The sequence below is a fragment of the Equus przewalskii genome, chromosome 3, assembly GCF_037783145.1.
Source record: "Equus przewalskii isolate Varuska chromosome 3, EquPr2, whole genome shotgun sequence".
NCBI lineage: Eukaryota > Metazoa > Chordata > Mammalia > Perissodactyla > Equidae > Equus > Equus przewalskii.
Genome location: NC_091833.1, coordinates 15,680,735 through 15,695,098, shown reverse-complemented (window position 1 = coordinate 15,695,098; position 14,364 = coordinate 15,680,735). Strand labels below are relative to the sequence as shown.

Below are 14,364 nucleotides of genomic sequence, written 5' to 3'. Positions count from 1 at the left end.
TTCAGGGCTGAGCGAAAGAGCTGTGAGATCCCGCTCCCCGGCTTTTCAGGCCTTCTAATCTTTTTATCGGGCCCGGACAATGCCGGATTCAGCTGCTGCCTGCGCCTCCTGACTGTCCATTGGCCGTCAGGTATTGTGCGGTAATTACCATGGTGACAATGGACTCTCTCTACGCCCGTCCATCCGCGCTTTGCAAAACCGCGAAGGTTGTCAGTTTGTATTAGGTGCTTCTAAAGGCATGGCTTACTTAGAAGAACAGCTAAAGAGAAATAAAGATAATCGTATTGCGTTTGATTTAAAGGACCACTGTGTCAAATCCATTTGGAGCCCAGGAACTCTTTATGGATGTTTTCTTGTAATTACAGTCAGACGTGGGGCGTCACCCTGCGCAGGCCGCAGTCGCCGGCCTTGGCGATTTCACAGGCAGGAATAACTTCGGGCAGCTGGCAGCACGAACGTCCGTTCAGGCGCCGAGGTCCAGGCTGAGCCGGGGAACTTTGAGGGTTTCCTGAACCAAGAGACTCAATTTCCTCATCTGAAAAAAGAGTGGCATGGAAAATTCTTATAGATTACTATTAATTAGATATTATATGATTGTAAGTTAATATGTGCAAATATATGAATATTAGTTCTATATAAATGGTTGTATATCTACCATAGGGCTTTGCAAATAGCAAAAGGACAATAAAAGGTAAAACTAACTTTTCAGTCATGCACAGTTGAAAAAGCACAACCTGTATCTTTTCATAATCACAGCTACTGATTATGGAGTGCCTACTCTGAGTGCAGCTTTGCATTTACTATCATTCTTCTTCACAATAATCCTACAGAATATTCTTATCCCATTATGTAATGAGGAAACTGAGGCTCAGAAAGTTCTTGCTTGCCCAAAGTCAAACGAGCTTGGAAGACGCAAAGCCTGGATTTTAAGTCTTGTCCCCTCACTTTCGATAGCCTAATGCTTCCCCCATTTTTTTAAAAAAATGATAATCTACAAACCTGTCTTCAAAATATGCTTCACTGTATGGTTTTGGAACTTTGGTGATAACTGGAAAGAAAAACACCCAGTGGTGATTAATAATTGGGTTTATTCATCCCCTCAACAGTGTCAGGAACGTATGACACCCACACAAAGAAGAAACCCTCACATGAGGGCACCCAGGGCTACTGCGTATATGTTGCGCCTTGTCCTGCCTGCAGAGCAAGAAAAACACATCAGCAAAACAGCCACTTTCTTGACCGACTGAAAAGTACATGACCTTTGCTTGACTTCTTTGCCTGATAAAAGTTTCAAAAACTTGATATTTCATTGGTTTATTTAATAGTAATATATTTAATCATAGTTTGTCAGCTCTGTACAGAAATCTCTCAGATTCCCTGATGTGTTGTTATATCAAAAAGGAGAAATTGACCATGGTCACATATGAGAGGGCTAGGCATCATTTACCTCTGAAAGTGAGCCTTGTGTGAGCTCCTAGAGCTGCTGGGAAAGGGGTGGACTTGTTAGTGGCCCAGTCTGACTATGCTACTTCCTTGCTCTGTGTACTTGGGCATTTACCACGTAGCTTCAGTTTCATCATCTGTAAAGTTGAGCTGTCACCGTCTCCTTGGACTATCCTCCTACCCTCAATGGCACCTCTTTCCCTTTTCAACCAACACCTTGTATTCTACCTGTACCAGCAGTGATCACACAGCAAGTGGCCGGGAGATCCTGAAACACGTGTTGATGGAGTAAGTGAGGTGGGACTATATTAATCTAATTCACATAGACTTTCAACACTTACCCCCAGCACTAAATGTTATTGTGCTGTTGACAATGATCCTGGCACACATCTGGGCTGGCTGAGCCCACATTCTAGAAGAGGACCCATACATAGAGATCTATAAGCCACGGTATGTGATTTAGAGCAGAGATCTTAAGAGAGGGATGAAATCAACACGACTTGTGGGTCAAAGGGAAGGGTAAGACCCTGTGGGTACCGAGCCTTCCATACAAATCAGAACTCAGCAAAAGGAATCTGTCACAATCATATCACATTCTTCTCTGAGTTTTCTCCTTGATTTTATGCTTGCCACGTGTTTTCTCTGTCCCGCTTTACACCCTTGGGTTCGGATGTGCTTTTTATTGATTTCTCATCTCTATGAAATAATATATGGCATGTAGTGTCTGTGCCTCTAAGAGGCTTGGTACCATGGGTGGCTGCATGCAGTGATGGAACAGGCTGAGAGAGGTCCTGTGATGTCCCGCAGGTTGGGAAATGAGGGGAAGATACCCTGAGAGTAGGTAGGGCTGGATGCAGCAACGCTGGGTTGTATTTTCCTGGCTTAGAAGGGAACCCATGATTCTGAGTCTAGAGTCATGAGATGTGGGAGAGAGGAGGGAAAATGAACATTCCAACTGAGAACGCCAATGCAGAAAGCAAAGGTCTGCAGTGGACCTGCCCAGACCTCCCAGACCCGATGGACTCTCTTTTTCCTGTCAACTCTGCTAGAAGCACAAAAGCAACTTCGATGTCTGTGTTCATTTTTTCCTTTTCTAAGAAATGTGGTGTAGTTGTATACCAACATTTCCCACAGAACCCACAGCCCCTCTTTCTCAAACGTTTGCTGTGATCAGAATTCATAGTCAATTAATCCATCTATTTTTCCTTTCCTTCCAAAGCTCTTAATTGTCTCTGCAGGCTTTTGGGGAAAGGAGTTTTATAGGAGATATTTTTCAGAGAGGTAAAGAATGCATGATGAATTGGGAATTCAATGAGTTTTTATAGATTTAAGAAGTAAGCTTTTAAAAACATACTGGCCACAGATACAGCTGTTTTATGAACTGGCTGGAGACTTGAGAAGGAAACCAGGAGAAGCACAGGCTATGAAGTCTGCTGTGCTGGGTCCGATCCCGCCTTGGCTGTTCTTGGCTATGCACCTTAGGCAAGAGTCTTACCCCTTTGACCGTGGGGTACGATACCCAGATGGGCTCATGATACCCAGAGTGGTTATATATATTTAAAGAGAGTACATTGCTGAGGCCTGTGACAAATGTCTGTTCCGTCTCTGTTTATAGTGTTCCAGTTATTTGTTGCTGAGTAACATACCGCCCCAAAATTTCATGGCTTATAACAACAATTTATTATTACCTCTTATAGTTGAATGGAGTGAACTCATCTGGGTAGTTTTCAGTTGGGATCTTTCACGCTGTGTAGTCATATAGCTGGAGTCACGTGATGGTGTGACGGGGTTGGATGTCCAAGACAGCTCCTTCACTCACCTTCTGGCACCTTCGTTTGGATGTCTGGAACTGCTAGAGATGGCTGGGCATCTCTCTCACTGTCTGCAGTTTCTCCACATGGCCAGCTGGAGCTGCCGCATAGCATGGAGATCTAGAGTGTTCAGACTTCTGACTTGGCAGCTGACCTCTCCCGGAGGAAGCTTTCTAAGAACACAAGAGAGGCTACAAGGCTCTTATGACTCAGCTTCTGAAATCATATAGTGTCACTTTTGCTATATTTTATTGGTTACTCAGGGACAGCGCAGATTCACATAGAAGGGGACTACACAGCAACATAAATATCTGAGGGTACGTTCCATTGGCAGGGGGGTCGGGGGGCACTTTGGTGACTGGCTACAACGTGTAACGTGGTTGCAAATAGGGTCCTCCTCACCAGTTACGTATTGAACGAACTGCCTCATGTGGCTTTTTCTCCATGACTCTCTGTGCATCTGGAAATAATTCCAATGCTACTCTGTCCTTGACATCCTGGGACTGGCATACGATAAGACAGTTTTATTGTTCTTGCTACAATCACAAAATCAAGGTTCTATGAGCAAATTTTAGTCGATTTACAATTTAACTTTAGCCCTTTACCAAGAAACATTTTTGCTGTTGCTGTTCTCATTGTTTTGGAGAAGGCATTGTATGTGAGGAAGTGTTAGACGGAACCAAGGAAAAGTGGACAAGTAAAAAAATGAAGTATAATAAATCAACTCAAAGTTAGAAGCTATTTAAGCCCATAATGCGGGCCGAGTTGATCCTAGAAGGTGGAAGCTCTAGAGATGAAGGACGTTCAAGAAATCCTTTCTGCTGTTTTTTAGGGAAGCGACGCCAGTGGCACCTTCCTTGGTTCAGTGCCTCAGTTTTTAAAGACGACAGCTGTTCAGACACTCCATATTCCTCTCTTCATTCATTCAACAAATATACATTGAACAGCTGCTCTGGGCTAGGAAATGTGTTAGACGCTTTGGGAGATATGGAGATGAATCAGACCAGAATCCAGGCGGAACACAGCCCCCACACAGTGACTCCATAGCGTGGTGTAGTGCAGGAGGGGGTGAGAAGAATGTAGTCTTGATAAAGAATTCCAGCTCCATCAGCCCAGTGCTCTGCTCTGTTGGCGTGGGGATGACATCTCCTGTCACCACCGCCCCACTCTCACTCCTCGCCCTTGAGCCTGTCATTCCACAAGGATCTGACAGCACCAGAACAGTGCTTCTCACTTTAGGGGGGAAGGTACTTGCTTTGGATGCTGAGAAAATGTAAGTTCTCTCAGAAATTGGCTCTGAGACTTCATATCCCCGCTACAGATTTGTTGTTAGTGATTTAGTAAATACATGCAAAGTACATAACATATTATAAGAAGGTGGATGTAAGACTGCTTTTATCTTTGTTATCAAAGTACCAAATGCACATATGATTAATCACACTATCCTGTGGTACCTCTAAATCCATGACAAATTTTTCCCACTTTGCACACAATTATAATTTGTTTACATCTCTCTCCCCACACCTGGACTGTTATCTTCTAAGAGAAAAATCTGTCTTATGCAACTGTGTGTCCCCAGTGTCTGGTAGTGCATCACTTTATTGATTCATGTCACCCCTAGGTTACTAATGGTCCTTTTACTTCTTTGCAGAAATCACTGTATTTTTGGCTCTGTGGCCCTGTGACACTCATTCCTGTCGCCATTTGTTGAGTGACCAATCAGATGGGTGGAGTGTGTTACAGAAATTGGCAACAGGTATCCAATGGGTGAAGAAGGTAAGATGGACCGACGTAACTGAATGATTCAAATGATACTTTATGTGTGGAGAAGGAAATTATGCCTACCCCACCCATCCCTCAAACTTGCCTTGATGGAGACCTTCACCAAACCCAAAGTAGATTCTGAGATGGGGGGAAAGGCCTACTTTCTTGGGCTTTGAGGAATGTGATTATTCATTGTCATGACTTGGTTCTCTTTATTAAACACCTGTTATGTGCCCATCCGGCGATGATAGTTTTCTTGAAGATGCAGACGTGAATGAAGGAACTAAAGGGGATTAGAGTTCTTTAGCAAGGACTCAGCCGGATAGATTGACAAAGACCTGCCCTGTTGCTTTTTTCCCCTTTTCTTCTTTTGAAAAGAATTCTTTAAATATCAACAAGATGGCTTCATCCCACAAGGAAAAGAGATTGCTAGAAAGTTCCTCAAAAGACAGAGCACTAGATCATAAGCCAGGAGGCTGATTTGAGCTCCCAGGCCCAGCTTTACCACTCACTGTCCGTGCACCCTTAGGTTAACATGCTCTTTTCTGGGCCACAAGGGTGGCTGGAACGTCTCTCATGTTCTTAAGTTTTAGGATTCTGTGAATCCATTTGCCTCCTCCACCTGCTCCGTGTAACTGGAGCTACCTTTATAGGATGTCCAAATATCCAGATAGAAATTTAAGAATTAATTCTACCAGCATGACTTTCCACAGTTTAGGATTCTAGACCTACCTATCCATATGCCTATGGCTCATCTCCACGTGGATGTCCAGCAGGTGCCTTAAATGCAGACTCAAAATACAAGTCCTGATTTTCTCCTCCAAAACTTCATTTTGTCCTGTGTGCCACATTTCAGTGATGTGTCAAAATTCATCCAGACCAGAAACATGGGAGGGATTCCCTGTACCTCTCAATCCCTCACCTCCAACAGGATTTATTCATATTGATTCCAATTGATTCTACTCTCTGATTATTTCTGAAATATTTTTATTTCTTTCTGTTCCCATCACCACCATCCAGATGTAAAACCAAATCCTCTTTCTTCCAGATTTCTGTAATTGCCACCTAACAGGTCTTTTTGCCTTCAGAGTTCCTTGTCCCTTGTCAGCTCCAGCATGATCCATCTTTCATACATATCCTGACAATGTCCCTAAATCCAGATATTATGTTGCTTTCCTACTCAATCCATTTCAATGATAGATATCTGAATTTCTTAAAGCCTCTAGGACCCTTCAATGATGGGGCCACTGTTTACTGTCCAGACTCATCTCTCAGCCACTCTCTCTCCACACCCAGCCCTCACTATACACATCTACTCTAGAATCTACCATATGGCACAACCATCATTTCCCCCAAACCCCATAATCTCTCTCTCCTTACAAGCTAACTATCCCTCATTTTATATCTTATCTTGGACCTCATTATCTCTAAGGAGCTCTCCCTGATCCCCTAAGCCTGAGCTATGGGTGTCTCCTAGACAACGCTTTAGTAGTCAGAGATTAGAGCATTTACTGTGCTTTCCACGTTGGGTTCTAATTGTCTATTTAATTGTCTGTCTTTCCAGGTAGATCTGGAAGTTCTTGAGGGCAGGATTTATTTTGTTGCTCCCACTTGCAAGCGGGGTATCTGGGCCAAAGTGGGCTCTCAATAAATATTTATCAAACATATAAGTAGAGACTTTAAGTATATTTTGAAAAGAAGATGAGGAAGGGGGGCGCCAATGTTACCAGAGATAAAAGTCATGATAACGGCAGCTAACAGGTGTGGAACACTTCCTAGGTGTCAGGCATAAAGATTTTTAGAGGTCTGACTTCCGTTAATGCTTGCACAATCTAATGTAACGGGAACTATTAATATCCAAGATTTTCTAAATGAGAAAACTGAGTGTGAGATAAGATAAGTAACTTGCCTCTGGCCATCTTGCCATACTTTTTACCTTGGGAAATTTGACTTTAGCCCTTTCCCCTAAATGAACCTGCTACGTTAAGGACAAAAAACATTTCCTCCACATAAGGCCAGAGGCTTTTTCTGCAGCTCACACAAGCTATTGTTGCCTAGATGGTCATCCTCCATGATCAGGACTCATAAATCTTTGGTGTTTTCCACTCATGTTTTATTATGGGTCTGTTTGGGAACAAAATTTCAATTTGAGGAGCTCCTCCAAAATCTTTCTCTTGTGTTCTGCTCACTGTTTGTTATGGGAATAAACCGCTGAATGAAAACACTCTCCCTGGGAGCAGAGCTGCACTTCACTGCAAATGCACCAATATGAGTTGGAAATTGTGTGACCGACTCCTCGCGCATTAGCATGTTTTGCACTCATTTGCTCTGCAGCCTGGCTCAGCAGATGAAATGCATCCCTCCTGTGGAAGTGTCTGTGAATGATGATCAGCTCATTTCTGCCAAGCCAAATGGGTCTCTTCATTTCATCAGCCCTTTGAATTCTTCAATAGGACATGAGACTGACATTTCCTATTTTTCTAGTTAATAGGGACAATTAGAATGCGGTATCAATGAAACAGAGTCAGAAGTTAAATAGAAAGTACTTGAATTTAATTTCTCTTTTAGGAAATCCGTTAGATTTTTTTTTTCCACTGAAGAATCAAGAACAGCCTGTTCTGAAGAGTTCTGCCTAGCTTTTATTTCAGGGAGAGGAAGGTAAAGGATTCTAATGCTGTAGCACCCGTAAAAAACCACGACATCGTACAGATGGAATGGTCCTTTGATCTTTCAGGATAAGCTTCTTGTTTTAGAGAGAGGGATTTTTTGTTTTTTTCTTTTTTGCCTAGAGGGAAAAAGGGACTTATTCATCATCATACTGTAAGTTTTGGAAGAACAAAACAAAACTAACCAACAACTTGGGCTCAAGACTCAGATTCTTGATCCCCAATCAGGTCACGATGCCAGAGCTTTTTGAACAAGTATGGTGTGCTGTGCACACAGGCAGAGATGGAGGGGCACTTTCCTTTTCCTCAAGGGGTTTACCTTGAAGTAGGTGTGTGTAAGGCACTCAGAATCCAAGGAAGGAAGGAAGAAGAGGTGGTGGAGGGAGACAGAGAGAAAGACTTTTAACAATGGTGGTGAGTGGGTTGGGCTCACAGGGTCAGCTCTCTGGCTGACTTCCAGGGAAATCCACTTGGACTTCCATTCCTGGTACACCTGTCTTCATCCCTCCTTAGAGCAAAGGAGGAATGAGCTGAGTATCTGCAGGACTGGGCTTCTCAGACCTGCTGCCTCGCTGGGCTTTTAGTAAGGCACTGGGGCACAACTATGAATGTCTGGAAGTGAAAAGTATTTGCCCTTATGTTCGTGAAAAGTGTACACACTTTGAGACCCTCCTGAATGATCATCAGCAGGAGCTGCTGGTCACAGGTCACCCAATTATCATTCATTAGCACAAAAATCAATCCCAAAAAGCTGCTTGAGGGGGCAGCTTACCTGCGCTGGAGTATCTACCAGGCTCTGCCTTTTCCTTGACAGTTTGAAATGTTGGCAGCCTGCCTCCTAAAACCCTGAGCCTGCTGGGTCTGTCTGAGAATGCACATTTCCTATTTCGGGATGTAGGCCACCGTGGAGAAAGAGGCCAAGGATCTGTCTGTAGCTGGTGTCACTAGAATCATAAACAGACACTTGCTGACTGCTTTAAAGATCTTCACTGTGTTCGATGTGACTGTCACTACTGCAGTCCACTAAGAATTACAGGAAGCTCTCCTGTGTCAGGCAACGTGAATGTCCTAGCTTTGTCCGAATCAACACTAAAGGAAAAACTTCAACCAAACTTGTGATTCTTTGATCTTGCTTTATTTAACTAACGAGGAACAAAATGCAGAGACCACTACTGATAATAACAATGAGAGCTGATATTTATCGAGCACCAGGGACGTGCTTTACGCTCATGATCTTGTTTGATGTCACCAGAACTTTGACTGATCTGGGCAGTCATCACGATTCTTTTCTAGATGAGGACACTGAGGTTCAGAGAGGTTCATAAACTTGCCCAGGGCCACATGATTAACAATGGGTAGAGCCAGGCTCTCTACCCCTAAGCACTGTCTCGTCTAATTCTTTCGTATCTTGCCTTCCAGTCTTAACTAAATTGGAGGGCAGTTACCTTACAGTTCTCCTGGTATGGCCATATTCTAAGTCGCCACTTGAGTTACAAAGGAGATCTAGAGGCTTCTGACTAGTACAGTGGATACAACTGAATGTGTACACTGAGTGGGAGATAATGCATGAGGAGAGGGAAAAAGAACCCTAGTTATCTTCCCTCACTGGCCATCTCTTGAGAACGTTCCTATTTTAGGCCTTGGAGTAGCTTTGGAGATACAACAATGAACCAATGCACATGCATCTGACATACAACAATAAAACTAAAGTCGGGCCTTCAAAGAGCCCCACGTCTTGTGGTGGAGCCAGGCTGGCAGCGAGCATGGCACAGAGTTTCTTCTAGACAGCTCCAGGGATCTGTACGTGCACAGAAGGTCTCAGTCTGATAGAGGAAATCAGGGGATGCTTCAGTGAGGAGGTGACCTTTAGGTTTAGATGTGAAGCATGAGTAGGAATTTTCCAGAAGATCAGGAGGGATTTTTCAGGCAAAGAGAACAGTACAGCAATTCTTGAGCCAAATTCCCCCATGAGTAGTTGGTTTTATTATCTTTAAATAGATAAAACAGTTAAATAAATGAAGATGGTTCGAAATTCAAAAGATGAAAAAAGGTCTACAGAGAATTGTCTCCTTCAACCTCTATCGTCTAATCCATGAATTCCCTTCCCTGGAGGCAACTGCTATTTTTGGTTTTCTGTGTGACTGTCCAGAGATTTTCTCGGCAGGTACAACCACTCGTATCCGTCTAAGTTGCTTCCTCCACATTTGTTTACGTAGATGGTATCCAACTGTAAAGGCTGTTCCACACACTGTCCTACCCCTTGATTTGAAAAAGGAAAATTTAAGTTTTTCCCTTTTTCGTTTTGCTTGCTTTCCTTTGATTTTAAACTTTAAATTTTTTGTTAAACATTTCAAACCTACAGAAAATTGCAAAAATAATGCAATGAATTCCTATGAACTCTTCATCTAGAGTCACTAAGTTTTTGTGTATTTTTATTGTTTTGCCATGATCTCTGCAACAATTTTATGGATTTAGTCCCTGATAAAGGTACAGCTGGGATGTCAGTTTCCTAGAACCCTGGGAGAGCTGCCTCTTCCCAGCACTTACTTAGCAAGATAACCAAAAGTACTTGAACCTGAGAATGTGTTCCTCTTAATTTCCCTGAGATGCCATAAGCAGCAAATCCACCCCCAGGATGGAAATGGCAGGAGGGGCCCCTCTTTGGGTTACTTGATACCTACCTTGTGCTCATCTTTGGGAAAGGGTTCTCCCCTATCTTGTCAGGCACTCACTCAGCAAGAGGTGGGGGTTACCAGCAGGTGAGCATCTCCCTGCCTTCTGGGCTCAGTGGTCCAGGGTGGGAACAGACAGTCTAGGTGAAATCTAATTACTTCACTTCCGACAACCAGCCATTTAGATAGCGTGACTCTTCTGTTCTGCTTGTCAGAGTCAACACGGCAGCCCAAAGGCTGGTGTAGGATTCCTACCTTTTCAAGATCAAAGCACCTGAGCGCTGCTCCAGTTATCTGTGCCCTTCCTCTGCACGTTACGTGGCAAGGGATAGTTTGTACTCAACGTGAGAAGGACTTTGAACACTGTGACAGGCAGGAAGTAATCCAAGAAGACAATGTGATATGGTTTCACAGAGGGCTCTGGGCCTAGGAGGGTTGTTTTCAGGTATTCATTCATTCATTTGCTCATTAAGTAATTCCTGAAAGGGTTCATGACACTCTTTCCTGCTTTTTGCCAAGACTCGCACATGTTCTTTGCAGGGTGGCTGCTCAAGATCTGTGGGGTGACAGACATATAGACATGTCCTGGCTGAAGAAAGCAGTGGAACCTGCGCGTGGTGGGGTGGAATCTCCAAGGAATGACTTTCTGGCATTCATTAATTCATTTATGGACCACTTGCTCTGTGCTAAATCCACATGTGCACCTGTGCAGAAGGCCATTGCAGTTCCCATTCTCATGGAACTCATATGCCAGTGAGGGGGATCCCCTGACCCCCTTCTTCTAAGTCTACCTATTTCCTTAAATTGGGCCCATCAGGAAGGTTTATTCGCCTGCTCCCAGAGTGCTTCAGGACAAAAGCAAGCGATCGTCTGTCTGCCTTCTTTCACCCATGTGATTTCTAAGGCACAGAATCACCATTTTCTCCGGAGGCTACTAACTCCAATTACCCTATGCCCTGTGGGGGCTCAGAGCTCAAGGCAGTTTGAGAGAGCAGAGAAGGAAAGGTAACAAGCCATACTGAAATCTGCCACCAATTTTTTGTGTCTGCTGAGGAGCTAGAAGGCTGCAGCCAGACCCCTGGCAGATGCTTCCATTTGGAAGCTTTAGAAAAGTTGTGGAGGGGCCACTGAGTTCATCTTTTCAAGAGGCTCTGAATTTAAGACTCTAAGCACCATTCAAAATGCTGTTAGGTTGCCATAGAAACAGTTCTTATACTTCTTTTTTCCTAAGAAAACGAATTTTTAAAAAATTCAGCCACATAACATACTTGCAAGAGCTAGTGAGAAGGTACCTCTTTAAATGAATGTCTAGCAAGTTTCCTGAAGTACCATATTTCTGTCCATAACAGATACTATTTTAGACCTCTCAACACTCCCAATTTCTCTTCAGAATTTCCACTTGAAAAATGGACCCAAGAGGATTGTTATTCATTGCCCCTAAAGATTTACATCATGCTTTGGGCAAAGAAAGAAAAAGCCTTTGTGGCTTGTGTAGTTTCGCTCTTGTCAAGGATTTGAGCTGGACCCCATAATGGCCGTGAGCAGCCTGAGCTCACACGGGAACAGCCCAGGTGGCTGGAGCTCAGGGTCATGGGAGCGTGTCCAGCTCCATGCCCTCTTCCCCACTCCTTCTCTACTAAGCTGCAGCATGATTCCTCCGAAATCTAAATGGTATCAAGTTCCCTCAGTCTAAAACCCAAAGCTTCAGAAGCTTGTTGTCCTTGCAGGATAAATTGCAGGGCCCTCCACCTGGCTGCCAAGACCGACATGATCCGGCCTCCACTCACCCTCATGTCCTAAAGCGCCCATCTCATCCTCCCATTTACTCTGTGTGCATATCAGATTGCTGGTGATCCAAGAACACCCTGTGATGTTCACTCTTAATTCTTTTTCACAAGTTTTCCTTCCCTCTTCCCATTTGTCTGGGTGTGCAGAGAAGGATCCACTCTTCCAGGTCGGGTTCCCTGACCCCATGAGGTAGAGTTTTTCACTTCTTCTCCCTAGTTCTTTGGTTCCTTGAGGGTCTCAATATTCCTTCCATGGGCCCTGGGCACCTTTGCCTTCATGAGCATCTTTTTCTCTAAAAAAATAATAAATATTATATTTTGTGATTGCTTTGGTATAAAGATGAATATAATCTTCTACCCTAGAAGATCGCTTTTCCTTCTGACTTTAAAAGAAATTAAAACATTCCTGTGTGAAGATGTGGAGAAAAGGGAACCCTTGTGTACTGTTGGTGGGAATGTAAATTAATGCAGACACTATGGAAAACGGTATGGAGGTTCCTCAAAAAATTAAAAATAGAATTGCCACATGATCCAGCAATTCCACTTCTGGATATTTTTCTGAAGAAAATGAAAACACTAACTCAAAAATATATATGCACCCCCACATCCTTTGCAGCATTATTCCCAATTGCCAAAACATGGAAGCAGCCTAAGTATCTATTGAAGGATGAATGGATAAAGATATGTGATATATATGTATATAATGAACTATTATTCAGCCATAAAAAAATAAGGAGATCTTGTCATTGGTGACAACATGGATGGACCATGGGGCATTATGCTAAGTGGAATAAGTCAGACAAAGACAAATACCATATGATCTCACTGAAATGTGGAATCTAAAAAAATCTCAAACTCATAGATAGAGCAGATGGGTGATTGCCAGAGGTGGGGGTTTAGAAGTGGGCAAAATGGGTGAAACTGGTCAAAAGGTACAGACTTCTAGCTATAAAATAGATAAGTTCTGGATATGTAACGTACAGTATGGTGACTATAGTTAATAATACTGTATTGTATATTTGAAAATTGCAAAGAAAGCAGATCTTAAAAGTTCTCATCACAAGAAAAAAATTATAGCTGTGTGTGGTGATGGATATTAAATAGACTTACTGTGGCAATCATTTTGCAATATATACAAATATCAAATCATTATACTATATTATATATAGTATGCCAGAAACTAATATAATGTTATATGTTAGTTATATCTCAATAAAAAAACAAACAACAACAACAACAAAACCATTCCTATGAGCCCCTAAAAGTATAGCAGGCTCCAGGCACTGCGCCTAATGGAGAAGTTGGCGTTGACATTCTTTTGTGATCCCTTTGCCATTTATTTGTGTAACAAGCCTGCAAGATCCTTGAGGATAGAATTTGGATGTTCAATGCTGCATCTTCTATCACCGTGTGTGGGTTACATGTGCACGCTCCATGCACATGGCCTTCACAGGAGTGAGACATGGTCTCCATCCACCTGGGCCTTCCACTGCTGAGAGCACTGGCAGGTTCTCCTTGATAAGCCAGTGTTTACCGTTCCACGTCCATTTTCAAAAGGGGTAATATCCTCCCTTCCCACTGTCTGCACAGCCCTTTAAAGTTTGCAGAGAGCTTGCTTGCGCATTATCCACTTTGATCCCTTGACGTGGGCATTATCCATCTCATCCCACGGAAAAATAAACTGAGGCTCAGAGAGCTTAAGCAGAGTCTGGAAAACAGAGTTGTCTCCTCCCCAGGGTCACACATAATACATGGCAGAGCCATGATTCTAGCCCTTTTTCATCTCCTAAGATTAATGTCAATGTTCTGTCCATCAAACCACAGAGGTACCAACCCAAATGAAGGTGGAGATCGCTTCACTTTCCTTTAACTTTTTTAGAAGCACCAAGACGTGTAAGCAACAGTAGATCCCAACGTAGGTAGAATTGCTTCTCAGTTGAACACTGCTGTGCACTACCCAGTTGCCACATCCCTGGAGGACTGGTGGTCCAGCTACTGGGAGTGCACATGGCAGAGAACCTTCAGCTCTCAGCCCCTGTCAGGTTGCCTCAGTTGCAGCTATTCATCTCAGCCAAGGACATGCCCCTTCCTGGGGCAGCCCACATCCAATGACTGAGCAATAGAGTTTGGCCATCTCAGTTCTACTTGGGATCTTCCTTAGCCCAGGGGACCAGGCACAGTGGTCTGAAGCATTGTTGGATCTCCATCCCACCTCACCTTC

The 14,364-nt window shown here is 43.4% G+C and overlaps 1 protein-coding gene across 4 annotated transcripts in view; it reads left to right on the top strand.

Annotated features, from left to right (window-relative positions):
* CDH11 (cadherin 11) overlaps positions 1–14,364 on the top strand; it is a 146,394-nt gene that overhangs the window by 57,194 nt on the left and 74,836 nt on the right. For 3 of the 4 annotated variants that reach the window (XM_070612042.1, XM_070612043.1, XM_008522966.2), the window contains one exon: positions 4,906–5,030. The gene's annotated coding sequence lies outside the window, so the exon portion shown is untranslated. Of the gene's footprint in view, positions 1–4,452; positions 4,528–4,905; positions 5,031–14,364 lie in introns of those variants that run through there. The other variant, XM_070612044.1, reaches the window with a different exon arrangement.